The sequence below is a fragment of the Protopterus annectens genome, chromosome 11.part0 (assembly GCF_019279795.1).
Source record: "Protopterus annectens isolate FY-2018-M chromosome 11.part0, PAN1.0, whole genome shotgun sequence".
NCBI lineage: Eukaryota > Metazoa > Chordata > Ceratodontiformes > Protopteridae > Protopterus > Protopterus annectens.
Window position 1 is genome coordinate 790,720,719 of NC_056745.1, and position 26,562 is coordinate 790,747,280.

General features: G+C 35.5%; 1 protein-coding gene across 7 annotated transcripts in view; it reads left to right on the plus strand.

Moving 5' to 3' along the window:
* CHRM2 (cholinergic receptor muscarinic 2) overlaps positions 1–26,562 on the plus strand; it is a 2,909,771-nt gene that overhangs the window by 2,757,750 nt on the left and 125,459 nt on the right. Inside the window, exon 1 of one of the 7 annotated variants that reach the window (XM_044088217.1) lies at positions 1,536–1,605. The exons of the other annotated variants lie outside the window; for them this stretch is intronic. The gene's annotated coding sequence lies outside the window, so the exon portion shown is untranslated. Of the gene's footprint in view, positions 1–1,535; positions 1,606–26,562 lie in introns of those variants that run through there. 7 annotated transcript variants of the gene reach the window in all.

Genomic DNA, 26,562 nt, shown 5'->3' on the forward strand with positions numbered 1-26,562 from the left:
CTCTGTTTAACCTGTATTGCAAGTTTATTACAGAGGAGAGGCAACCTCTGGGAGACATATCTGTCTCTCCAGTAAGTCCTTTTGATGTCACATGCTAGGTCCTTAGACTGATTGAATCATGTACCATTTGACTTACAAATATGCAGCATTTCCATTAAGGCAGGATCAGTTCAGAGGCTGCTCTGTGTGCATTGCACAGGTCACCTCTGAGTAGTCTATATGATGCAGAGTATAGTGACAGTGATTTCAGTCTGTCCACATAAGATATGTGCCAAGACACCAGAACACATACAACCTGAAGAAAAGTGGTAGTGCAAGGACCTCTGACTACTTTTCTTATATATACTAAACAGGAAACTGAAAAAAAGTGAAAATTGCTAAAGGATTCTCTTTGGCTTTACACCTTAAACTGAGACCATGTTATTAGATAAAGGCATATGCAAGTTTTGGACTAGTGAGAATTAAAGTTCACTACCTGGAATATAGTTTCTCAGTCCTTCTTTTCAATAATGAAATACAGACTTCTTCACATGCAAACCCTGATCTTCAAAAATTAATAACAGTTTATATGGTTACTGATAACACGAATTAAGAAAAGCAATATGTAACTGATAACACAAATTGTGGGAAATGAATTTGTAGTGTTCGACATATAAGGAATCTCTAATACATTTAATGACAGTAGTTCATTATATTTATTTTGTCAAGACCCACAGTGACCGACCTTCTATATAAGTGCACTTAAGCCTCTAAAATGAACTTTTAGGTCCAAAAAAGAGACAGCAAGCAGCAATACACCATTTTCAAGGAATTCTGCTTTAATAGCTCTATTTATGGCATTCAATGGATTATATCATTTCCAGTTCTATATAAAGAATAGTATTATGTAAAATAATACATTAAGAAAAATGCAACACTCTCAAGTCATAACACAGCTGACTGCATTGTTTCAGATAGTTTTATTTGACGTTTTTTGCAAAAACTATAATTTCATGAGTAACAGCATTAATGAAGCTGCTGTAAAAGCTTGCTTTTGTAAATTGAGATAGAATTAAACTACTGAATAAAGTCATTTTTGAAAGCACAGCACTTTAATGCAAAAATGAAGAGGGAAATTGAGCTGCCAAGAAATGCAACAACAATGGAAAATACAAAATAGAATTTCAGAGTAGGCTGGGATGTGAAGATATAAAAAGTGGTTAGCTAAAACGGAATCTAATGTATCACACACTGCTTTGTGAGCTGCAAAAAATATCATTACAGAGGAAACTGTTCCTTTAGCTATATCACAGTTGCAGTCATCCAAAGTATGCAGCTAAGGCAATTTTGAAGAAAAGGCAATAATGCTTGATTTGAGTGTGACATCGAAATAAATTAAACATAAGGTGGCAGTTCAAATTAACAAGGTTGGAGAAACAAATTAGGCATTAAAATGAACCCAACCACACATGCAAAGTCAAGGAAGGATGTGTATAATACTGCTGTGAAGAAAAAATATGGCAGAATAACAGGAAGAACTTTAAAATACTAAATGTGCATTAAAGGAAAAACAGCTGCCCAGGACAAGCAAGGAAATCTTATGCTCAGAGCAAATGGAACAATGAGGTAAGTGTCAAATTGTTTGTCGGTCAGGTGCATTGCTTTGGAAGTGTGCTCAGTCTACGAGATATAAAGCATTCTTCAGATATTAGATACTCTGTCTAGCAAAAAACATAAGATTTTGAGATTGTTAACTCTTTCACACCACCATTTCTATTTGTTTTTCACATATATTTATTTCTTGTTTGTAGTAAGAGACTTTCATGATGGTTTTATAGAGTAGGTTTATATATATATATATATATATATATATATATATATATATATATATATATATAATTTGTTTTTTCTTTTTTTATATATTTGGTCAATCATCTCTCTTACGTAATAGGTGGAACTGAAGTGTCACCCTAAAGGCGTCCTTCTAAATTAAGACCAATATGCTGCCTTGCAAAACTATTACTATTCCAACTGTTGATGCCTTGACACCTGATGTTAATACTATGTCTAGCAGCAGTATTTCAGAATGAAAACACGTATAATAGAATGATGCAATGTGTCACTAGCTGCATGTTTGACAGTGTAACACAGTGCAAAGACACTTTTTAATGAGAAATAAAGGTGATGTACAATTATATGCACTTTAACTTTATATGTGACTTCTTAATATATGTGTTCTGTTTACATTTGTATTGGTTAGCATATCTCTGTTTTTTTAAATTCTATTGTAGGCTTTAATAATATGTCCATAACTCAGGATTTGAGAAAGATTCTGCAAAGCAACATGATAACTTTTATTTCAGCTTAATATGTTTCAGATATTCAATTTCTGTAAGGCATCACATCAATGAAATGAGCAACACATATGGCTTATTTTACAATAAGGAGTTTTATTTATATTATTAAATATATTAATTGGATTGCATATAGTTTGACTGTAATGTGATTGGAATAAAAATAAACTTATCTATTTTTCCTACTCAAATACGGTTTGAGAAAGTCAACAGCTCTGCACTTGTAACTATTATTAATTGACTATGGCAGCTATTCAGCGAAGTAATGACACAAAGCATGAAAAATATGAGTCACACATCTTTATTATGAATGATGGGAGATGTTTTGAATTATTTATCACTTTCATACTATTGACTTATTTGAGATCATCTCCTGGATGGAATACCAGATATTGTAATATCAGTTGTTAGCTGTTAATTAAATGAGACCTTTAGTGAACTGTCTTGTCTTTTAGCCCTAATACAGTACACATCTATTATTAATCTTAGATGACAGAATTAAGGAGAAGTCAAGTTATCTACAAGAGCTGTATATGCCCAGTATTCAAAGACCGTAACATCCAAACAGAATTCCTTATAAGCAATTCAGATTGCCTTTACTTCTACACACTCTGCACTTATTACAACTTTTGTTACATTGTATAATGGATTAAAAAATACTGAAACATTACTTATTACCTTATGTCCCTAACTACAACAACTATTACATGTGGACAATCAAACTACAGTAAGTGTGATCAGGGTGCCATCAAGAATATGATGTTACTACATAAGTGTTCAGACCTTCCAGCCTTTCAAACCCATTACTTCTCCTAATGAAATGTCATTGTGACAGAGACAAGAGTATCCAGGCACCCATAACACAATGTTTTTCGGAGACTCTACTTAGCATACACTGCATAGTCTTCTTCTGACGCAAGTAGTATCAAACACCTGTGTTAGTTAATTCGTTAGTTAGTTAAGATTGTTAGTTAGTTAGTTACAGGCTTCTCCTTAAGCCTTCTCTCAGAAACAGAGTTAAGAGTCATTATCTCATGTCTTAAGATTTTGAGATTTTTGTCACTGTGCAGCTCCTAAGAGAATTCCATTGAGCCAAGCACATTCAGTCTGTTGCCATATAAATGCTCTGTAGATGGAATGGAATTAACAATATTTTATGTAGCAAGTGGAAAGTGTTGCTGGGTCATCCTGTAGTGGCACACAAAGTGGAAATATAGTTAACTTCAGTAGAAATGAAGGTATGTTAAAATGTTTATTGCAAGTAGACACTGAAGTCAATAGATGCCACTACAAAGGAAGCTAGTATCTATACATGTGCTTTATAGAAATGGTTCCACTTTGTTACTGTTGGTCCAGTCTTAATCTTGATTCAGTTGGGAACAGTTATAGGCATCAAAAATGGATTTACTTGCAGCAGTACTAGATTATCGTGCTACCTATAGTTCAGGTAATGCATTCTATCCCAGTATAACTAACAGAAAGATAATACTTTGAGGACGTAGTATTTTTTAATTTGCTTAGGCCTCTACAGAAACTGTGCTGGGTCTCTAGAGGAAACTATGTTCACAATATGTAAAGAACTGGGATAGATGAATCTGGTCATAGACAATCTAGGCATTTAGTGAATTTGTGAAGTTTATAATATTTTAAAGTATCTTTCTTTGTCCATATGCTAGTATGAGAATATATCCTAAAATGTATAGCAGATCAAGTCATAGTAGATGCGCTTTGAGCAATACTTGCAATCAAAGTATATTTTCAATGCGAGATTAAAATTAGTGGGTCTATATTATGTAATCGAAAAGTGAATTTGCCAAACTACATCTACATCATAAATGCTGTTCAGCGAATTCGCTCTTGTGGGGGACCTGCTAAGCTCCGAGATTGCATCACAGTGAGGAAAGGGCAAATTTTCCAATCTTCACTGTACTGCAACTGCACCATCAACAGTTCGCTGAACTGCATTTCCAATGTAGATGCAGTTCGGTGAACTCACTTTTCGATAACATAATATAAACCCAAAATTAGCTACACAACTGTCTGTTACAGCTGGTGTTTTTGTAATTGGTATCATTCTTTTACATACTCTCTAGGTCCACTGTCACTAAACATTTGTGAATTGTATTCACAGACTTTTTTTCACTATTGCCACTTACTAAATGAACTGATAGATGTTAATGTAGTTGTCTGATATTATGACAATCTTCTGATGAAGCCCATTTGGCTAGCTGAAACTCCAAATGCATCTAATTTGATTGAGGCTATCTATATGTCTAAATCCTTCTTTTTTAAAGCAGTTCATCTCCAAAATCCATTTTAAATTGTAACAAAGCACCACTAAGCCAATCATGTGCACTTCTGTCTTCTTTTAAGCTCCTACCACACTTAATAGTGCATACACATGCTTAATATATGTATTCATTTCATAAATGAGTCAGTACTAACCATTTCTATGTCAATACATGCTATATGAAATATATGAAATATATTACATTCATTTGATTTTTGTCATATTTTTTTAAATTCTAATATCTATTTTAATATTTTTTTCATCATTTGACCGTGTGAATGAACCAGACTTTCTTGAACACTTTTTAACCATGACCTGAATAACAAGGTCAAAGGTAATTGAAAACATATAGGTTTAGAGGGATATCTTTGATCCTTTTCAACCATGAGCTAAACCATAAGGGCAAGGGTAAATACATAGTGTGTATAAGCAGTGTTGAGCATCTATCACTATGTTTTTGGGAGGTAGTAGAAAACCAGAGTATTCAGAGAAAATCCAAGCAAAGAATATAGAAACTAAACAGAAAGAGTGACCAGATTTCCTGAAAGAATCTAAGACACTGGGGCCAAAAAGCAGAAACCATAAGCACTGAACCACTATTGTACCCTTGGTTTATAACAAGTGACATGGCATTTTCTTTATCTGGTTTGGCAAAATGCATTGGGAAAGGAACAATTTCTTCAAATGTATATACTGAAATTTGCATGCGATTTCATTCAACACCATGTGTGTTATCAAATACAGGAAAGAGGGCTGGAAAAACAAGTACAGTTAGACTAGGCAGAGGATCAACTACTAATCTATCACCGTGAGAATTATCACACATTTATTTTTGTACATGAACCTTACTAAACCACCAATGTTCAGAATCCTAAAGACAATAATGTTGAGCTCAAAAATTTCACCACAGAATAAAAATATGTTTTTATAAGGAGACCATACACTTGATTACACCTTTGGTTTAAGTATCACTGCAGACCTCAAATCCAAACAGCTCAAATGCCTTATGACATTATAATATGCCAAGTTTACGATCATACATGGTGTAAATCCTTTACAGAATGAAATTAAATTGTGATTCATCGGACAGTATTTATGGAATCATTGTTGCTTGCAAATAATATTTGAGATGTGCTGCCATCCAGTGGTAAGGGCAATTCCTTCAATTGCCCCAGGCTAAGTAGAGCTATTACCATAGTAGCAGTAGCAGCTTTTCAGTATACATGTACCTGTGTATGTTTTTTTTTAAATTTTAATGACCTTATAAGTCTGCATTGAAATCTCAGATGTATTAAATAGAAAAGGTACCCTAATCCTCCTTATTTTTCCCACCACATTGGCATGATTAGCTCATTGGATATGGTTACTCACAGGTCCATATTAAGTTATGATGTAGCTGGTTTTCCATCTAATTTTACTGTCTGCAATTACACATTTGCATGGATCTAATGTGTTCAAATGATCTTTTGCAATGGAGACCTTAAGTTAGCTTAATGTTGACAAGTTCTGTTACTTTTCCAGGTTCTTTCACATATGTTTTTGCAGTACCCTCACTTATGAACTATGTATTTGTATTTTTTCATGGTATGGCATGTTAAACATATATATATATTTTTTCTTTACAAATTGTTGATAAAAACAGCAAACAGTACCACACATCATAATAAACTCTTCAGTACATATTTTATATTTCCCCTTTTAGTGGACTGGACACTTTCTTATTACCCATTGTGTGATGCTTTCCTTTAACATCCTTTACTATCCATTTATCATCAATGTGCTGATGTCACTTATTTGCTAATTTTTGAATGTATATTAGCTGCTGCCGTCTTTTTCAAAAATTTAAACAAGCCAAACTTTCTGATCCATTATCTGCAAATTCAATTATGTAAAGAAAGTGTCTCTAGAAATTCATCAGTACTGTGTTTGAATATTCATATAGTTTTTGTGATATTTTCTTTTCACCTTCTGTATTTGGTTGAAGTATATGAGGCACACCTTTTTTTTTTAGTATGGCACACTCTTCGCAATGATGACAGGATCCAAATCAGACATATATTGCAGAATTGCGGGTTTGATTAATATTAGCTCTCCCCTGAGAATGCAGTGTATTTACTTTTCAAATTATTTTAATAGTGACGGTAGAACTTTAGAAAATAATAGACAATGGGAAAACTGTACATCAGTACCCTGATTGCAGAATGAGCATTCTCCAGCAGGATATTAATGTACAAATAATGGCCACTGAAAGAATGAGTCCACTGCTTCATGGTAACATATCAAGCTGCCGTCGAGCTTGGACTGAGGAAACGGAACAGCCGCCATTATTTTACATTCGCTAAGCAGCTCTTTTGCTGTTTAGCAAGTGTAAAATATAAAAAAGAAGACAAAAAAAAAAAAAAGGTAGGTGTGTGTTTGTGCATGTTTGAGTGTGTGTGTTTATGACAGTGTTTGAATGTATATGGGCATGTCAGTGAAAGTGAGAGCAAGAGAGCCATTATTTTACAGTGGCTAAGGAGCACTTTTGCTGTTTGTGTAAAATAAAAAAAATAAAGCATGTGGGTGAGAGTGTGTGCGTGTATGACAGTAAGAGAGAGAGGGCAATCAATCAAGAGAAACAGATGAGTGTTTATGTTTCTGTCTACATGTGTGCATGCATGAAAGCAGAGAGACTGTGTGTGTGTGTGTGTGTGTGTGTGTGTGTGTGTGTGTGTGTGTGTGTGTGTGTGTGTGTGTGTGTGTGAAAGAGATCGAGAGAGTGAGAGAGAAAGCAATCGTGATGTGACTGAATGCATGTATGAAAGCAGAAGAGACTGCGTGAGAGAGTGATCGAAAATGTGTGTATGAAAGAAGAGGACACCGTGTCTGTATATGTATATGTATGTGTGTGAAAGCAGAAGAGACTGTGTACTTGTGTATGGGAGAGAGAGTATGGCCTCTATGTAAAATTGTTGTGTTTTACTTGCTTATTATTTTTTTAAGCACTATTATTATTTTTTTTATATATGTTTAATTTAAAATGCTTCCTCTAACACCATTAACATAGAGTACAGCAAGTATGAAACACTAGGTGGAGGAACTATTTTATATCAAAAATATATAAAAAAATAGTACTTAAAGCATAAGTAAGTAAAACACAACAATTTTACAGAAACTCCATTGTCTAAGTGCAATAATGCCCTCCAGGGTATGTATTAATGTGTAACGAATGCCTTTCCAGGGGTGTAGAGTCCCTCTGCCACAACACCCCTGGGTGGGCATTAATTATACAGTGACATACACCCTGTTGGGCATTATTGCTTGCTTAATATTTTAAAGCTGTATGTGCCAGCAGAACAATTTAGGTACAGTTTTACTAAGCGATTCTGATGGCCTCATTCAAAGTTTAATTTAATGTAATTTAATTTAATTTAAATTAATTTAATTCAGTTTAGTTATTTTAATTCTTAACTAGGTAAATAAACTTGTCCTCAGACCCTTTGCAGCCATAACCATGACTGTAAGGCTTAGGGTAAATATAACATATATTGGGGCAGTTTAGTATATCTTGGTGATCAGTATATTTGGAGGCAGGAGGAAAGTGGAATACGTGGTAAAAGCACATATAGACACCGAAAGAGCATGCTAAGTTCCATACAGACAGCAATCATGGTGAACCAAGGGTGTGCTAGGCAGATATCAGACCACTAATTCACTTTACTTGCAAAAGCTGCAATTCTTTTGAACCTGGTATATCTGAAAAGGAGTAAATGCTGATGGAATAAAATTACAAGATATTTGTTAACAAGATAAATATATTTATTTCTGTGCTCCCTATAAATTGTCAGTATTCTGAAACATCACATTCCATTATAAGCAGTAAACACTGAGAATAAAAGGGCTCATTTAAGTGAAATACTTCAAGCTGTATCAATGTATTTAAGGCAGCGGCAGCACACTATATGGATAAGAGCATCAGCTTGTGAAATCAGTGACTCAGAGGATCTCCATTTGAAACCTATGAGAAACTTTTATAATTGTGTGAAAAGTGTCATGAAGAAAATTTCTGAAATGAAAGAATATAAATGACCCAAACTGTTCTGTACACAGACATCGGAAAGGAATGAGCATAACAGACCCAGATGACCGATAATGGAAAATAAGTCCTGTGAGAAAGAGAATTTCACATATTCTTGCAGACAGAGATAAACAGTAAGCCAACCATCTCTGCTCCCTGTTACCTACCATCTAAAATTAACTCATTTAAAAGAGCTGTTGTGGTTTTAGTCATATTATAACACAGACCACCATGTTGGACTATTCAATCTCATTTTTAAAACATAGCATTAAACTGGTAAGACTACACTTTAATTAGACTACAAAGAAAATATCAGTGACATAATAAAATAAATTATGTCTGAAACTGCTTTTTATAGATGTTTGTAGAAGTTCATATAGGGCTATTACAGTTCTGTTTTGATTAAAAACTGCTTCCATTTCTGCTTTCTTGATTAGCTGGTGCCAGATGATATATTACAGAAATCATGTTAATATTATCAGATGCTATACCAGGATGGTCTGATGCTTTAGACAGAAAGATCTGAGATGTGATAAGAAACACCTATAGTTTACAAATAGCCTAAATATAGATTTTCAGTCTAGCAGGGACAAGGTGTTTCTTGGGTCAGCTGTCCATTTATTGCTGCAGATATTGTTTCAAAGCTATAACTGTACCATTGCCACTTAGTGGTCACTTAGACTATTGCAGCCCAATGGTGTCAATAAATGCTGCCTAGGGAATACAAACACTTGGGAGTCATGCATATGTGTGAGTGACATATCTATTGGACCATCCTTGATATTGCTTCATAGTTTTGTCCTGCCTCTTATAGGATTTTTGATTTTCTGGCAAATCATTACCAGTGCATAGCAGTTAGCAAACAGGATTAAGGCTTTGACCTGTTAATGAGATGCTTCCTGTAACAAAAACTTACCGGTCTATATTTAGTCACGATGACGGGTTTGATTCCTTCTATCTTAGTTTACATTGTTTATGGCTTTGAAGAAGTCACTTAACTAAGCAGGGCTCCTGGGTTACCCCTCAAAAGCATGACTTGTGTATTGTGGGCTTACCTCATTAAAAAATGCATAAAAATGAATTACAGTCAGTCATTAATACCAAACATTAGAATTATATACTGCGTATTGTTCAGAAAATTCATTTTTGTTGCAAAAACTGTTGTTCTATTAACTTTCTAAATTAAATTAAAGGAATTTTTTAAAATTGTCCCTGATTTTAGACCTTTCTCCATCCATTATTTTTATGGTGTTTGGGGGTGGGGTTGGTGCCGGTGCATGCATGTGTGTGTGTGTGTGTGTGTGTGTGTGTGTGTGTGTGTGTGTGTGTGTGTGTGTGTGTGTGTGTGTGCAAGTATGCATTTGTGTGTGTGTGTGTGCGTGCATGCATTTGTGTGTATGTGTGTGTGTGTGTGTGTGTGTGTGTGTGTGTGTGTGTGTGTGTGTGTGAGTGTGTGAGTGTGTGTGTGTGTGTGTGTGTGTGTGTGTGTGTGTGTGTGTGTGTGTGTGTGTGTGTGTGTGTGTGTGTGTGTGTATGTTTGTATGAGTACAACCATGTACACGAGCTTCATCAAAACAAGTTGAAATTTTATTCAACAAATGAATAGTGTATATCTTAGAACATAATTTTTTTAATAGCATACAGTATTAAAACCTTTACAAATCACATGTTGTTATTTTATTATATATCTATGCTAGCACAGTAGAGACATCAAACTGTGAAAGGAAAATGCTTGCATGTCCCTCTAGCTGATGTTGCACCAAAACCTTCTGGTACATTTACTAACCCATTTTTCTCTTGCAAGACCCACTACTAAACATGTAGATATTTGTTTGGAGCAGCACAAGTAAGAGAGGAAAAGACAGCTGGCAGGGGTCAGAAGCTCCAAAGCAAGTGCTAGGGTAAATTTTATATGCAAATTAAAATAGAGCTGTCCGGGATTGCTATAATTTAAAGCACTCAAGTGGTTCTGACACCAATATGAGCATTCAGTACATATTTTATATCAGCAAAAAGAATTTCTAATGTTTCAAAAGTTCCCCTACCATAAAAAAACCTTTAATTTATATTTCATTATATTGTTGATAATAGAACATGCCTACATTGATTTGTCAGCTGCAAAGTCTTAGAATTATTTCTTCTCGTTGAAGTAACATACTTCTGTAGAAAATAGGTCAAGAAAGGGCATTACACATTTTATCAAACTATGATGCAGACCGAATTCATTAGCACGACTAAGCACAGCTACATTTCACTGGATACCCTCTGGGCCAGTACTTTATTGAAATGATGAGAAGCCTCATCGTGGATATAATCTTTATTTTGGCAGTTGGTCCTATCTTATTACCCTTTCTGGGTACAACCTAAGAAAAGCTGCATAATCTCCTGTTTCTGTAGGTGGCAGTCTCCTAAGTTTTTGGGTAACACTAAACCCCCATCCATCATGTTATAGCTAAGTTGTAGTAACATATGTGCATTTCCTTTTAGTAAATCCTGCACTGAAGACTTTAAGCATTAGGTGGTTATAGAGCACTTCACTGCCAAGATTCAATGTTATAAACGTGAACAACCTGTTGATAATTTTGTTCCTTTTGAGCCCAGATGTAAAATGTTGAGGTAACACATATTTTTTTCTGTTACATACTGTCTGACAGGATGTTAGTTCCAAGATGAAGTACTCTCCAAATTACTCTTGGTCCTAATAAGTAATGTCTTTCCTTTCATCATCCAGAGCACATTTGTTGCATCAGATAGATTAGATGCCTTAATTGTCCTACTGCCTGTGTTAATAAAATTACATAGTTCTTTGATATGCAATTTATTCTTGACTATGCTTACCTGCCCGTTTCTACTGCATTAGGAGCAGTTAATATTTACTAATACAGTGTGATGACCTGATGCCTGAGGAATAAATGGCCGTTAAAATAAAAAAAACTATGAATGAGCATGCTATATGTTCTATAGTAAAAATATGTTGATAACATATGCATGTTGCTGCTTTAAAGACAGCATTATGCTTAGATGTGGGTGTACAGTATGACTTTGGTGAGGGAAGAAATGTTTGTATTATTAGCAGTGGTAAGCCATGACGCAGGAACATCAGAATAATTAGATGTGACATCAATATTTATGACAAGCAGCTTAATGGAAACACAATGAAAGATTATAGCATTATTAACTACAATGCCCGCAACATATAATTATTTTACCACATAAATCAAATAAGGGGGGGGTGGGTCACTTAGAAGCTGAAAAGAATAAAAGTAAACTTTGTTATTCTGTGATCCCAGTCTGCAAAGCATGATGCACCATTATGGGTAGTTGAATACAATCTGCACTCATTTTAAATCTATGAGATTAATAAACTGTATGTATTGGGCATGCCAGATACTAGTCTAAGGAGATGGGAAGAACAGTATATGAACTGCTTATGTCAAAAGAGGGGTGCTATATTTAGTAAACAAAAGGAAAGAACTAAGGCAAATGATAAGATTATAGTTTTTCAGTAACAGGGCCTAGAAATATTTGACACCTTTGGTTAATAGTTAATGTGATGCACATTTTTATGTGTTATATTTTAGCATGAGAAAATATCATCATATTTAACTTTAAGAGAAAAGCTGAATGCATCTGATGACATATTTCAGGCCATAAATATTTCATTACTACTGGAGACATACAACAGGCTATAAATATTTCAATATTCAGGTATTCAGAGATGCAAAGTCTCTAGGGTTATTGATAAAACATACACAACTGAGGTTTGAGCTTAAGAAAGTTAAGCTGTACCACGACATTTAGAACTGCAATCATCTTACATGTTGCTCCATAAGATATTAAAATGTAAAACATGGATTCACCTTAGAAGTTACAAAGGTTGAAGTCCCAATTAAAATGTGAGGGACAGTAAGTCAGGTTATATCAAGAAAGTGCAGATTATGAATTGTACATAATAATAAAATATGCAGACAAAGAATATATAGATCAAACAAGTGTAAGTACATTTCAGAAATCTGTTTCCATATTCTAACATTACTGTTGAAAGGAAACTACTAGCTCTTTGTTTAAAAATTTTTTTTCTGACAGTTGTTCCCCAATGATTATATAAGCAGAAATTATAAGGAATACCTTTTTTTCTGCCAAAGATCAATTCACAATCTTTTGATTGATAGAATAAATATGACCATAGAATGTCTGCAGTTTCTTACTAGACTCATTTGTGGACTCCTTGCCTGAGTTTACAATAACACAAAACTCTACGCTGCTCTGAGCTCTAGAATGTAATAAATATTTTAGAAACTATGATGCTAAATAAGTCTGTTTGAACATTTATAATAATAAACAACAGAAACAGCCCTAGTCAGTATGTATTTATATTTATTTTATCATTTGCATTTATAAGCTTCCAGTTATGACATTTATTTACCTACGGTTGTCTCACTTGTTAGGCAGACTTGGGTATTCTGCACTTTCTATGTGCTGTTAAAATAAATTAAAAACATGTCTGTCTATTTTTGCCTTTGCTACTGCAGTTGTGTACCTGCTGAATTTCTTTTCAATGAACGTCATTAAACACTGCACATTTTTTATTTATTACATTAATAAATTAACTGACCTGATGATTAGAGACTCGTTTTTATATTGACACATTACAGGTAATTATGTAATGTTGCATTGTGTCACAAAATGTTGCATGAGAAGTAACACTTCCAGTATATTGTAACTGGTACTATCATAGATGTTGCCCTTTTACTTTTGTTTTTGCGGCACTTGGAAAATAAATTAAGGCGATTTTTCCTTTTTAGAGTTTAAGAGAACATGGAGTAAGAATGCATAGAAACTAAAGATTGCAGGCAAGTTTGCATCCTTCACAAACTGTTTTATACTGTTGTACAATCCACTCTGTGCTGCTAATTTAAAATGGATTTTTTGAAGATGTGGATAGCAATTAACTTCAATTAATCAAAATGTAATTAATTGTAGTAAATCCAAGATTGCAATTAATCCTGTGTAAATTAAATGATATATAATTAATCATAGTAAATCTAAAGTTACTTTAACTTGTAAGAAAACCAACCTGCAGTATTTTATTGTTACTGTACAAGTCTGTAAAGGTGAATGAAAATGCACTACCCAAATATATAGCTGGAAAAAAATAGCAAGGTGATTTATCTTGGCATGGCAGTGTGAACCTTAGCCCTAGCTGACTGTCACTGTTGAAGTGGCATCCTGACACCATTTGCAAATATTGGAAAAGGGGTTGTGGTTGCATGGATGGATGGATGGATGGCTGGATGGACGGACTTATCCTGGCTGCTTGCTCAGACCACATTCCTAAGATAGAGAACACTGTATTCATTTAACAGAATTTTCATTGACGATATTTGATTTCACTTGAACCCTTAGACTACTCATTTCAACAAGAGCTATACTCACTGTATGATACTGGTTAAATTAGGCATGGACAGCTATTGGGTTAATAATAAAGGAATTGAGAGTAAAGATTAGATTTTGCAACAGCAGAATTAAAAAAAAAGAGTTGTCATAGAAGGCCTAATAAAAAATAAAAATGAAGTTATCACTCTTTTAAATAAAACAAATGCTTATGTATGATGATTACACTTGTTGCAAGACAAAGTGCTTATCAGCATTACTCACGGACTAATGTTTTTAGGCAAATATGCGAGAAAACTGCAGGAAAGTGAAACAACTTGTTTCCAAAAGTCTTGTTATGCTTGTGTACAGTAAAGATAATCTATTACTCTTGGCACTGACAGTACTATATTGGAAGATACATATAAAGTGGCATAAAATAATATATTATAGACCACCAGTCCAGAAACTAAAGTAATGTTATTTAATAGAAAAAAATATAGATATAGAATATTCTTCAATATGCAGGTGAAGGAAAAGAAAAATACATAAAAAATACATTTTCTGTTAATTCACCCCCTCTCAAAACAAAATGTGATTATCTTATAGCATGATAAAAATATCTATCACTTCCAGTTGTAGCACTCCATTTTTATCTTCTCCTTTACATCATCTCTTTGTTTCCACTGAAGCCTGTAGGTTTTATTGCATTTGTAGCTGCTTCAACCAACAAAGGGATCATAAATGACATCTGAAGTCCAAGGCTTTCCCTATGCCCAAGTAGACAACATCCCTGGAACAAATTGTTCAAACCTCAACAAGTGGAACAAACATACTAGATCTGGTCCTCACTAACATGACAAACAGATGAACCACAACAACTGTCGGACCCTCATTAGTTAAATCTGACCACAAATCCATCTCCTTCAAACTGGCACTAACAACAGAAATCACAAAGGATGAAGTCAGACTAAAAAAAACTCACCAAGGCAAACTATACTCTCCTAGGCAAAGGTATGAACGCATTCCAAGCCCCACCCCCAGCTGGAAGTAGTAACTACACCAAAGCTTACACTAAACCCTGTTCAATCACTTGTATAAGTGTATAGACTCTGCTGTTCTAGAGACAATCAAAGCCGGAGACCCAAGAAAAAAAAGCAACCCTGTTGGACATCCAGCATCAACAAACTTTACAACAAATGTACAAAGTTGCTGTCTGAGAAAACTAAGGTGAGCCTCAAACAATGGAAAAGCACCCTCCTCAGCCTCAACAGGCACATAAGACAACAATTCAAATTCTCTAAGGGTAACTTTGAGGAAAACTTAGCAATCACAGCCAAAGATAATCATAAGGCCTTTTACAGCTGCATGCATACCTTAAAAGGTAGGACCCAAGCATGTCCCGAACTAGTGATTAATGGTATCACACACACTGTTCCCTCAGAGATAGCAAACCTGCTAGGGGACAGATTTGGCAGAAATTTCACTCCCTTATCCCCTCCAAACTTAACACAAACCTTGACTCCAACTTCTCTCCCCCACCCTATATATCCAACGAGTAGCTCATTAATGTCTTGTCTAAGGCAAAAAAAAAAAACACAGCCTCTATATGTCCAGGCAGCATCCAAGGGGGTCTTCTAAATAAACTAAAACATGAACTAGCATCACCATTAAGTACTCCATTCATTCACAGCATAACCACTGTCTTTTTTCCTGCAGAAAGGTATTCCTCACCACAAAGGTGACTTGGCAACAGACCCATGGAATTAAAGACCCATAAGTCTGACCAAACTCATCTGTAAAGTCATGGAATGTATCATCATGGACCTCATAAGTAAAAACATAGGTGACCTCCATACCATGGATCTGACCCGATTTGGCTTCATCAAGGGCAGCTTCTGCCTGTTAAATCTGGTGAATTTCTTTGAAAATGTGACAAGGCCATTGATGAGGGTAAATTCTGTGCACATAGCATACCTCAACTTGGCAAAGGCCTTTGACACAATCCCACACTCAGGCATTACTGATAAACTTAGCAAACTGAAAGTAAACCGATTTTTTATAAGATGGGTTGCCAACTGGCTCACAAACCAGTGGCATACTATCAAAGTGGGTGACTCCACATTAACCAGCAGACCTGTCACCACTGGGGTGCAGTAAAGGTCAGTGTTTGGCCCCCTGTTGTTCGGTATATACTTCTCAAAAGTTCAGATCAAAACTAAGGGGCTGTGGCTGACCAAGTTTGTGGATGACTGCAAACTGGGTGCAATTATTGAATCCCCAAATAATGTCTGTATACTTCAGGAGGGTCATACGCAAACAGACGACTCGTGTCTTTGTCATGGTCTTAAACTGAATGCAGAGAAATACATCATCATTCCCTTCTCTACAAACAATGTCCATAAACGCTATCAAATTTACAATACCCTATGTACCTATGAAGTGGTTAAAGATCTGGGATCACAAGTAAACTTTAACCTTAACTTTGACCACCATGTGTCTACTGTAGTAAGGAAGGCTTTCTATGCAGCACACTTGATTAGCAAAGACATCGCCTCTATGGCAAAGAGGTTATAACCCCTCTATACTTGTCATTAATCAGGCCCATAACTGAGTATAATGCCCCTTTTGGCATGTACCATATAAAGCACCTGCAGCAATTGGAAAGACCTCAAGGTTTCTAACTAAGAATATCAAGGCACTCCAGCACGTGCCTTACCCAGGCTCACTAAAGTCCCTGTAACTATAAACAGTATAGTATAGACTTCTTAGGGGAAACTTATGCCTGGCTTACAGAGCAGTATCTGACACAAACCTAAGGAATTGGCTGCACATCCATAAATCAAACGGAGCAAGATCTACCTATTCCAGGGACCTAAATATTGCCAGAAACTTAAACAGATGTGCCTGAGGGACCGATTTATCTCCCAGAGACTGCCATGTCTTTGGAATAGGCTGCCAATTCATGCACCTCTAAAACACTGTTCAAAAGGAATCAAGGGTGGATCAGGCACCATAAAATCGTACTGGGTATAGTGCCCACAGCCTTCCTGGACATGGGTAGCTACTAATAAATACAGTCCTGAGTATTGACTAGAGCATCTATGGTATTACATTAGGATGAAACAGCTAGGCTTGAAATGACCTCCGGGTCGATAGGCTAGTAACCTCCTATGATCCTATGATCCAATAGGACTCCTTCTTCCAACTCTTCTGTCATTCAGTCATAGAATTGCATGTTGCCATTGAGCACCTTCTTTGTAGTGAAGTCATGCTAGTTTGGGACTTGAATCTGGTTGTCCTTTAAAAAGGTCCTTCTCTCAGGATCCTTTAAATTATCCTCCAAGTAACTGACCGTATCCCAATTGTCTTGTATTCACCTGGACTGCTTGTTGCTTCCCATGAACAATGTGAGTACTATAGCTTCTTTCTGGTTTTCTTAAAATTCTGTAAAGGCAAAATCTCATCTATGAAAAGAGATACGTGAGTGGCTGTGCCAATGAACATGTTACTTTTTTGTATACTCTTACCAGTATCCCAAGAGGACTCTCTGCTTTGTCCTATTATAAGATGACCAGTTCCCTTTGTTATCTGACCATTGAATATCCAAAGACTGCAATGGATATCCTGAGAAAAGGGAAAAATCTAAGTGCAAATAGGGGAAATTGCATGTTTAGTTGTACTAACCTTAATAACAGTCTGCAAAGAATAAGTAGCAGAAGTGTGCAGAAGAGGGAGTTCTGGTTGGAAGACTAAGGTTTGATTCTGGTCCCCACAACTGAGAACAAGTTCTTGGCCTAGTTGCAAGGACCCTATGAAGTAACTGAATGACACAATAAAGTAAACTGAAACAAATGGAAGAAAAACCACACAAGAAGCTCAGAAGAAATGTAGTAAGCACTTTCGTTTACTAAAATAAGAAAACTTCTTCAGAAAATTTTACAAAATAAATAACTGCCCTTAAATACAATAATTTATCATGACATCATTCCTTAATGAAATACCAAGCCTCAATTTAAAGTGCCAAAACACTTTCACTAAAAGTAATCCACATTGTACATAAAACACATTCAAATTGCATTACAAAAACAAATATATATAAAAATATATAATTCTATGTAAGTAAAGCCTTTAATTTTAAAACACTCTTAATAGAAGCTACATAATGTAATCCTGGTGGAACCAAGGCATTTAGTTTCAACTGCCAAATAAGTTCCTTTTCTTCAAGTTTCAATTCCATTGGTCCTCTCCTGATGTTATCAGAAATTGTTTTGATGACCAAAAATTTAAATTCATGCTTTGGAAACAATAAAATATGCCTAGCCAATGCATTATTTACATTTCCTTTGTCAATAGCATACAAATGCTCATATATTCTATTCTTGAGGGGCCTTTCAGTTTTGCCCACGTAAAAAACATGGCACTTAGAACATGAGCCCAAGTAAATTACCCCCTAGTATTACAACTAAATTTATCATTAATGTGATGTTTAATACCATTAATTGTAAAAAAAGTGGTCACATTAATGTATTTGCACCAATGGCAGGCCTCACATTTGAACATCCCACAATGTGGGAGATGACATTTCAAGTTGTTACTCTCCAAAAGTGCTTTAAGGTTCCTCCCTTTTCAAAACACTACACAAGGTCCATCCCCTACATGCTTGTTGATCAAATGATCATCTAGTAAAAAATACCAGTTTTTAAATATAATAGATTTCAATAGGGCGGCATCAACTGAGAAAGTGGTTATAAAACTTAACCTTGCTACATCAACATTAAAAGGTCCAACTGGTTGTAAAGAATCAATGTCATCCATAAAGGGGTTAAACACTGATTCATTAGAAGTGATCTCTAAACCATTTAAACCATGGCGCTCCAAACTCATAATGCCATTACACTCTTTAATATTCAATATGGGTTTAAATAAACCACAAGATCTTTTAGTAGAGACCTCATCAATAAGGTCCTAAACTAATTTACTGGGGTACCCACGTTTAATGAACATGTCCTTCAATACACTGCATTTATCAGTAAATTCACTCTCCAAAGTTACCATCCTTGCAGCCCGAACCAGTTGGCCCTTAACAACCCCTCTCTTTTGATGGAAAGGGTGGCAACTGGAAAAGTGTAAAAATGCATTTGAATATGTTGGTTTCCTAAATATCTTTGAAGTAAACCCATTAAGTGGAGGACATTTAGCCAGTTCAACATCAAAGAAAGTAATACAATCAACCTGAAAATCCCATGTAAATTCAAAGAAATTCGTAAATTTGGTAATTTGTTCAACAAACGCTGCAGCAGAATTCTTATCACCCTTCCAAAGGATGAAAATGCCATCCAAATAATGGGTGTACCATGCGGCCTTTTCTTGAAAAACAGAATCCTTAAAAAGAAACTGCTTTTCCCAGTGTGCCATCACTGTGTTAGCAAAAGTGGCCCCACATGGAGACCGCATAGCTACACCCATTTTCTGTAAATAAAATTCTTTGTTACACAAAAAATAATTATTGTTCAATACTAGTTCCAACAAATAAATAATTAAATCAATTGTTTTACCATTCACCTGCTGTTCCAACAAAAAATACCTAACCCATTCACAACCAAGATCTGGTGGGATGGAAGTGTATAAATCACATACATCTATTGTTAAGAAGTTCCAATTCTCAGAAAAAGGAATACTGTTGATAACCCCTAGAAAAGCCCACGAGTCTTTACATATCTGTGCTTCATTTTTCAGGGCTTCCTTAAGCTTAGAATCAACAAATTTTGCACAACCATAGGTGATAGATTGCCTCCCATCAATGATGGGACGGAAGGGAGGTTTAGCCAAATTCTTATGGATTTTGGGTAGACCAGACAAGGTGGGTGTAATTGGGTAAGGAATAACAAGAAAGTTCAAAAGGTCAATATCTATACATCCCTCAATGAACAAATCATTATGAAGCCTTTAATACTCTGGTAAGTCCCATTAATTTCATTTAGGGACACCTTGACGTAGGCCTCATTAGTCAACAGTAACCTCATGTTGAGATAATAATCTTCATTATCCGTAAAAAGAGAGGGGTTGCTAAGGGCCAAATGGTTCGGGCCGCAAGGATGGTAACTTTGGAGAGTGAATTTATTGATGAATGCAGTGTATTGAAGGACATATTCATTAAACGTGGGTACCCCAGTAAATTAGTGGAGGACCTTATTGATGAGGTCTCTACAAAAGGTCTTGTGGTTTATTTAAACCCATATTGAATATTAAAGAGTGTAATGGCATTATGAGTTTGGGGCACACTTCCATCCCGCAAGATCTTGGTTGTGAATGGGTTAGGGATTTTTTGTTGGAACAGCAGGTGAATGGTAATACAATTGATTTAATTATTTATTTGTTGGAACTAGTATTGAACAATAATTATTTTTTGTTCAACAAAGAATTTTATTTACAGAAAACGGGTGTAGCCATAGGGTCTCCGTGTGGGGCCACTTTTGCTAATACAGTGATGGCCCACTGGGAAAAGCAGTTTCTTTTTAAGGATTCTGTTTTTCAAGAAAAGGCTGCATGGTACACACGTTATTTGGATGACATTTTCATCCTTTGGAAGGGTGATAAGAATTCTGCTGCAGCATTTGTTGAACAAATTACCAAATTTACGAATTTCCTTGAATTTACATGGGATTTTCAGGTTGATTGTATTACTTTCCTTGATGTTGAACTGGCTAAATGTCCTCCACTTAATGGGTTTACTTCAAAGATGTTTAGGAAACCAACATATTCAAATGCATTTTTACACTTCTCCAGTTGCCACCCTTTCCATCAAAAGAGAGGGGTTGTTAAGGGCCAACTGGTTTGGGCCGCAAGAATGGTAACTTTGGAGAGTGACTTTATTGATGAATGCAGTGTATTGAAGGACATGTTCATTAAACGTGGGAACCCCAGTAAATTAGTGGAGGACCTTATTGATGAGGTCTCTACTAAAAGGTCTCATGGTTTAGTTAAACCCATATTGAATATTAAAGAATGTAATGACATTATGAGTTTAGGGCACCATGGTTTAAATGGTTTAGAGATCACTTCTAATGAACCAATGTTTAACCCCTTTATTGATGACATTGATTCCTTACAACCAGTTGGACCTTCTAATGTTGATGTAGCAAGGTTAAGTTTTATAACCACTTTCTCAATTGATGCCCCCCTATTAAAATCTATTATATTTAAAAATTGGTATTTTTTACTAGATGATCATTTCATCAACAAGCATGTAGGGGACGGTCCTTGTGTAGTGTTTAGAAAAGGGAGGAACCTTAAAGCACTTTTGGAGAGTAACAACTTGAAATGCCATCCCCCACATTGTGGGATGTTCAAATGTGAGACCTGCCGTTGGTGCAAATACATTAATGTTACCACCTTTTTTACAATTAATGGTATTAAACATCACATTAATGATAAATTTAATTGTAACACTAGGGGGGTAGTTTACTTGGGCTCATGTTCTAAGTGCCCCATTTTTTACGTGGGCAAAACTGAAAGGCCCCTCAAGAATAGAATATATGAGCATTTGTATGCTATTGACAAAGGAAATGTAAATAATGCATTGGCTAGGCATATTTTATTGTTTCCGAAGCATGAATTTAAATTTTTGGTCATCGAAAAAATTCCTGATAACATCAGGGGAGGACCAATGGAATTGAAACTTGAGGAAAAGGAACTTATTTGGCAGTTGAAACTAAATGCCTTGGTTCTGCCAGGATTAAATGATGTTGCTTCTATTAAGAGTGTTTTAAAATTAAAGGTTTTACTTAGATAGAATTATATATTTTTATATATATTTGTTTTTGTAATGCAATTTGAAAGTGTTTTATGTACAATGTGGATTACCTTTCAGTGAAAGTGTTTTGGCACTTTAAATTGAGGCTTGGTATTTCATTAAGGAAATTATGTCATGATAAATTATTGTATTTAAGGGTATTTCTTTTGTAAAATTGTCTGAAGAAGTTTACTTATTTTAGTAAACGAAAGCACTTACTACATTTCTTCTGTGTTTCCCGTGTGGATTTTCTTCCATTTATTTCATTTTTTGGCAGTGTTGATTTTTTACAGAGACAATAAAGTAAACTATCGGCATTTTCCACCCACTATTGACGTTACTGGTATGTGATCTGAATACTTTGCTAACATCGTTCCTCTGCACTTCATTTATACCATCTGCTATAGTAAAGCAATCTTTCATTTCTTAACCCATATTCCTTAACATACATATATACTCTTTCTTGATCTAGTTTCAAACTCCAGTATTACATTACTGCCCTCGTTATCATAAAGACTTGTGTAATCCTGCCTGTTAACTTCCACAAGTTACAATTCAGATATCCTACCAGTGCTATGTTATATTTATAACTGTGTGCTTTTTGATTTTGTCAAACAATTTATTTCTTTCCACTGCATTTGTATATGCATATACTGCAATTATTTGTAATATTTGTCATCCTCTTCCTTTCATTACACTAAACACCTTCATGTCATATCTGACACATTAAGGTGCTTCTCTCTTAGAATTACTGCTGTCCCTGAACACACATCTTGTCCAAAAGACCAAACCACTTCCTTTCCCCATAACCTTTGAAAGTTTTCTCTTTTTACTTCCTCCACAATCTTTATATCTAACAGGGAAATAATTTCAGCTTCCTCACCTTTAAACTACTTACTCATACACTAGCAAATGCCTCTATTTGTTAGTTTGCCACATGTTCTACTCTGGATCCCACTACACAAATGCCTTCAAGACCTCCTTTCTCCTTTAGAAAGATCACCAAACAGAAGGTCTCTGAACTATTAAACAAACTGGACTGTAATTATATACATGACTTTCACTCTATATTTCCAAAGATGCTAAGAATAGGTTGTCAAATACTGTGTCAGCCTCTTGTCTTTATTTACAATTTCTCTATCTCACTGTTGCTAGTACAATTCCTAATAGCTTTAAACATTACCTCATTATCCCATTCCCAAATGTTTCATCAACATCCTCTGCTTCAGACATTAGACCAATTACTAACTTTGTTCAATTGCAAAAGTTACTAAAAAATATTTACAGCCAAATATTGGACTACGTCAGTAAATATGATATTTTGGTAGCATGGATTCCACCTTAGGTAAAGTAGAATCACTGCTTTACATGGAATCGCTCATCATATATAAGAGAATCTGGAAACCTGACTACTGACTTGTGCTATTTTCCTTTACATGAAATATGCATTTAAGACAGTGGATCACACTCTTTGTTATCCAGGAGGTAAAAGAATGTAGATTTTTCCAGTGAGGTTAATGCTTGGCTTACAAACTACTTTACTTGCAGAACATTAAAAGAAACAACACATTAAACAGAAACTGTCATGATAACCTCAGGACTCCCCCAGGGTTCGATATTTGGTCCTTATTTGTTCTCATTATTTTTGAATTCTCTGCCACGGAATCTTCCTTCACCATACCAGCATCCATTATTCAGTTCATATTGTCATTACAAATGTCAGCCCACGTGCAACTATCACTTACAACAGGACTTCATGCACTTGTGGAGCTGGATAACTTCTAATAAGCTAGTTATAAATAGCTCAAAAATGCAGGTAATATTGCTTGGATCCTCATACAATATAAAAATGCATCTGATATCATTAGCACTGACTCTGCTACCTATAAATATCCTGGAGACAGTTTAAAACATTCTTCTTCACTTAGCCCACACACCGAACCAACCATTTGCAAAGTAGTGGTACAGCTTAGAATTGCCTTCATAACTTCTAATCTTTTTACATAAGATACCAGAAGAGCAAACAGTCTTAATATTTTAATACCCAAGCTTCAATATGACATCCACCTCACTGCACTTCCCTCACTGCAGAATAATTCTGTACTACCGACAACATGAGACAAAATACTGAGTTTCAGTCATCTGTGCAGTAAAAATGAATATTACTGCATCACTCCAATCAAGTGATACACATAGATAGTACTGAAGTAGGTGCTTTGTAGCTGAAACCAGTTAATTGTTCTTTCTTTCTGTACCACTAGACTGGACTTGTGTTTTTAACTAGTAATTTCTCATTGAGTTTTGCTAGACTTGAGCTGTGTTCTGGAACTACTGAAAATAAAGAGGATTTGTTCGGTATGTTCTGTGATCAACTGTGTCATTTTGGAATGTATTTCTTTTGTAACTATTGCTGGATTGGTACATACCTGTACATTGCTTTTCCCTGTGCACGAAATCTACTGGAGGTATATCCAGCTATACATGTTTTGAGTTTCTTCTCAAAGAACTATTTTACAACCTTCAAGGTTAAAAAAGCATTCCATGAGTTAGGCCCCCTTTCACGTTTTCCATGGTGCCTGCTAACTGTATTATTGCAATCTATGCAGACATCTAAAATATTTATCTAATGTATGTTGGCTAAATGCTTATGTTTTGCTTGCAAATTCATCTTGCATTTTTGAGTGGAAGTTAATACAGAAAATGAAGACTGCAAGCTGTTAATGAGCTTTTTATATTTCTGTTGTAGAATATTTTATTCCCTCAGCCTTCATTTCCCAATTGTGTGATTTTGATCAATTCACTTAACCAGACATTACTTTGGGGCAACTGGGAATATGGGCTTGACTTCTAGATGTTCACTTGGTACTGCATGCCTAGTCACTACATATGATGGTTTACGTTTTGTTCCAAATTCAACATGCATTTATTATTATGATTGTTTTTGTTATCTCTATATTCTTGACCAAGGTCATGGCAGAAGAGGGTCAGGGGAACGGTTCACTTAATCATTTAGCAAATATACATACATATATCATTCTTTATGCTAACATTAACTGACAGTACTTTCAAATTAACTCTTTCTTTATTTTTTCCTTTTTCTCTGTTTTCATCTTTATTTTTCTTAGTTTTTCCCTGCCATGTAGAAATCTACGCTCCTTTCTCTGAAGTCTCATCTACAGCCCTTTCTTAGCTTTCTTCTGTCTCCAGCACTGAATATCAATTCTTAGTCATTACTGGACATCGTGTTTTGACTATCAACCTCACTAATTTCTTATTCTACCTCTATCTGCCTTTCAATTCCTCACAGCATGGATTATATCATTTTTTCTTTTTTTCTTGGGAAAGTTTAGTGTGTAATGTTCAGCATCACCAAAAAAAGTCTTACGTTACTGTCATAGATTCATAGATGTATTGATTGTTACTAGGCTAATGACCCAGGAGGGGGCCTTTCTAAGCCAAGGCAAGTTTTCCCAAAAGAATAATGATGTCCTGCATCCAAACATGACATTGAGGACCATCATTTATAATTTACCTCTGTCCATAAGGGATATGGGTACCGCACCCAGTATAAATGTCCTATTCCTCATCTACTTTTCTAGGTTGTGCTTAAACTGGGTAATAGACAAGTTCAGCTTCAAATGGATGGGAAGCCTGTTCCATAGGACAGGCAGTCTTTGAGACAGGTATCTGTCTCTCCATCAAGTTCTGTTTAAGTCACAAGCAAAATGCAGGTCCTTAGACCTTGTATTTCTGGTATTCTTTGACTTATGAATATGTAGGAGATTCATAAGTCGGGGTTTTTGGAGTTCTTGTAAGCCAGGCATAGATCAGCCTTCAGCAATCTATAGGAGACTGAGTAGAGGGAAAGGGCTTTAAGGTGCTCATCATAAGGCAGGTTTGTTATGCCTTTAATTCTTTTTGTTAGGAACCTTTAAGGTTGCTTTAGTTGCTGTATGTGCCTGGTCAGTTACATACCAAAGTGACTATTGTACTCTGTGATTGATCTGATGAAGGATGAATACACTGGGATAATGACCTCTTTTGACCTAACTGTAGCCATTTTCCATTCCTTGGGCACAAAACCTGACTGAAGGCTCCAGTTGAAAAGTGATTCAAGTGAACCAGTGCAGCCATGTTTCATGCTTTTTATTAAACATCCCAGGATGTTATCGGGGCCCATTGATGCATTGTTTTTGCCCTTGGAAAGTGCATTAATGACCTGTTCTGTAATAATGCTTGGGGGGGATTGGGTTATGTGGCATTTCCTTTGAACTATCGGGGGGGGTAAATTTGTGCTGAACCTGTCAGCCAAAAGGTTGGCAATAGCCTCTGGTTCAGCGTGGGTAATGCCATTTACAATAAGTTCTGTGCATTGTTGTGCATTATTGTGCATTTTTTCTGAGGTTACGGACGTAGCTATAGAAAGCTTTGTGTTGTTCCTTTGCCCAAGAAGCTATTTTTCCTGCAGATTTAGTCACTAAAATATAATTAACCCTCTTTGCTACCTGTTTAGATTGGTCAGGAGGGTTTTAGTATGTATGGCTTTGTTCCTCCTATGCTTGACCAAGATTTTTTTCTTTTGTTGTACAACTGATTTATATCGTGATTCCACCAGGGTGGCTTGTCTTTTGAGTTGGTCTTATTCTTAATGCACGTGGACACAGATCATTCTATTCATTTGTCAATATGGCTGCACAAAGATTTTATAAATATC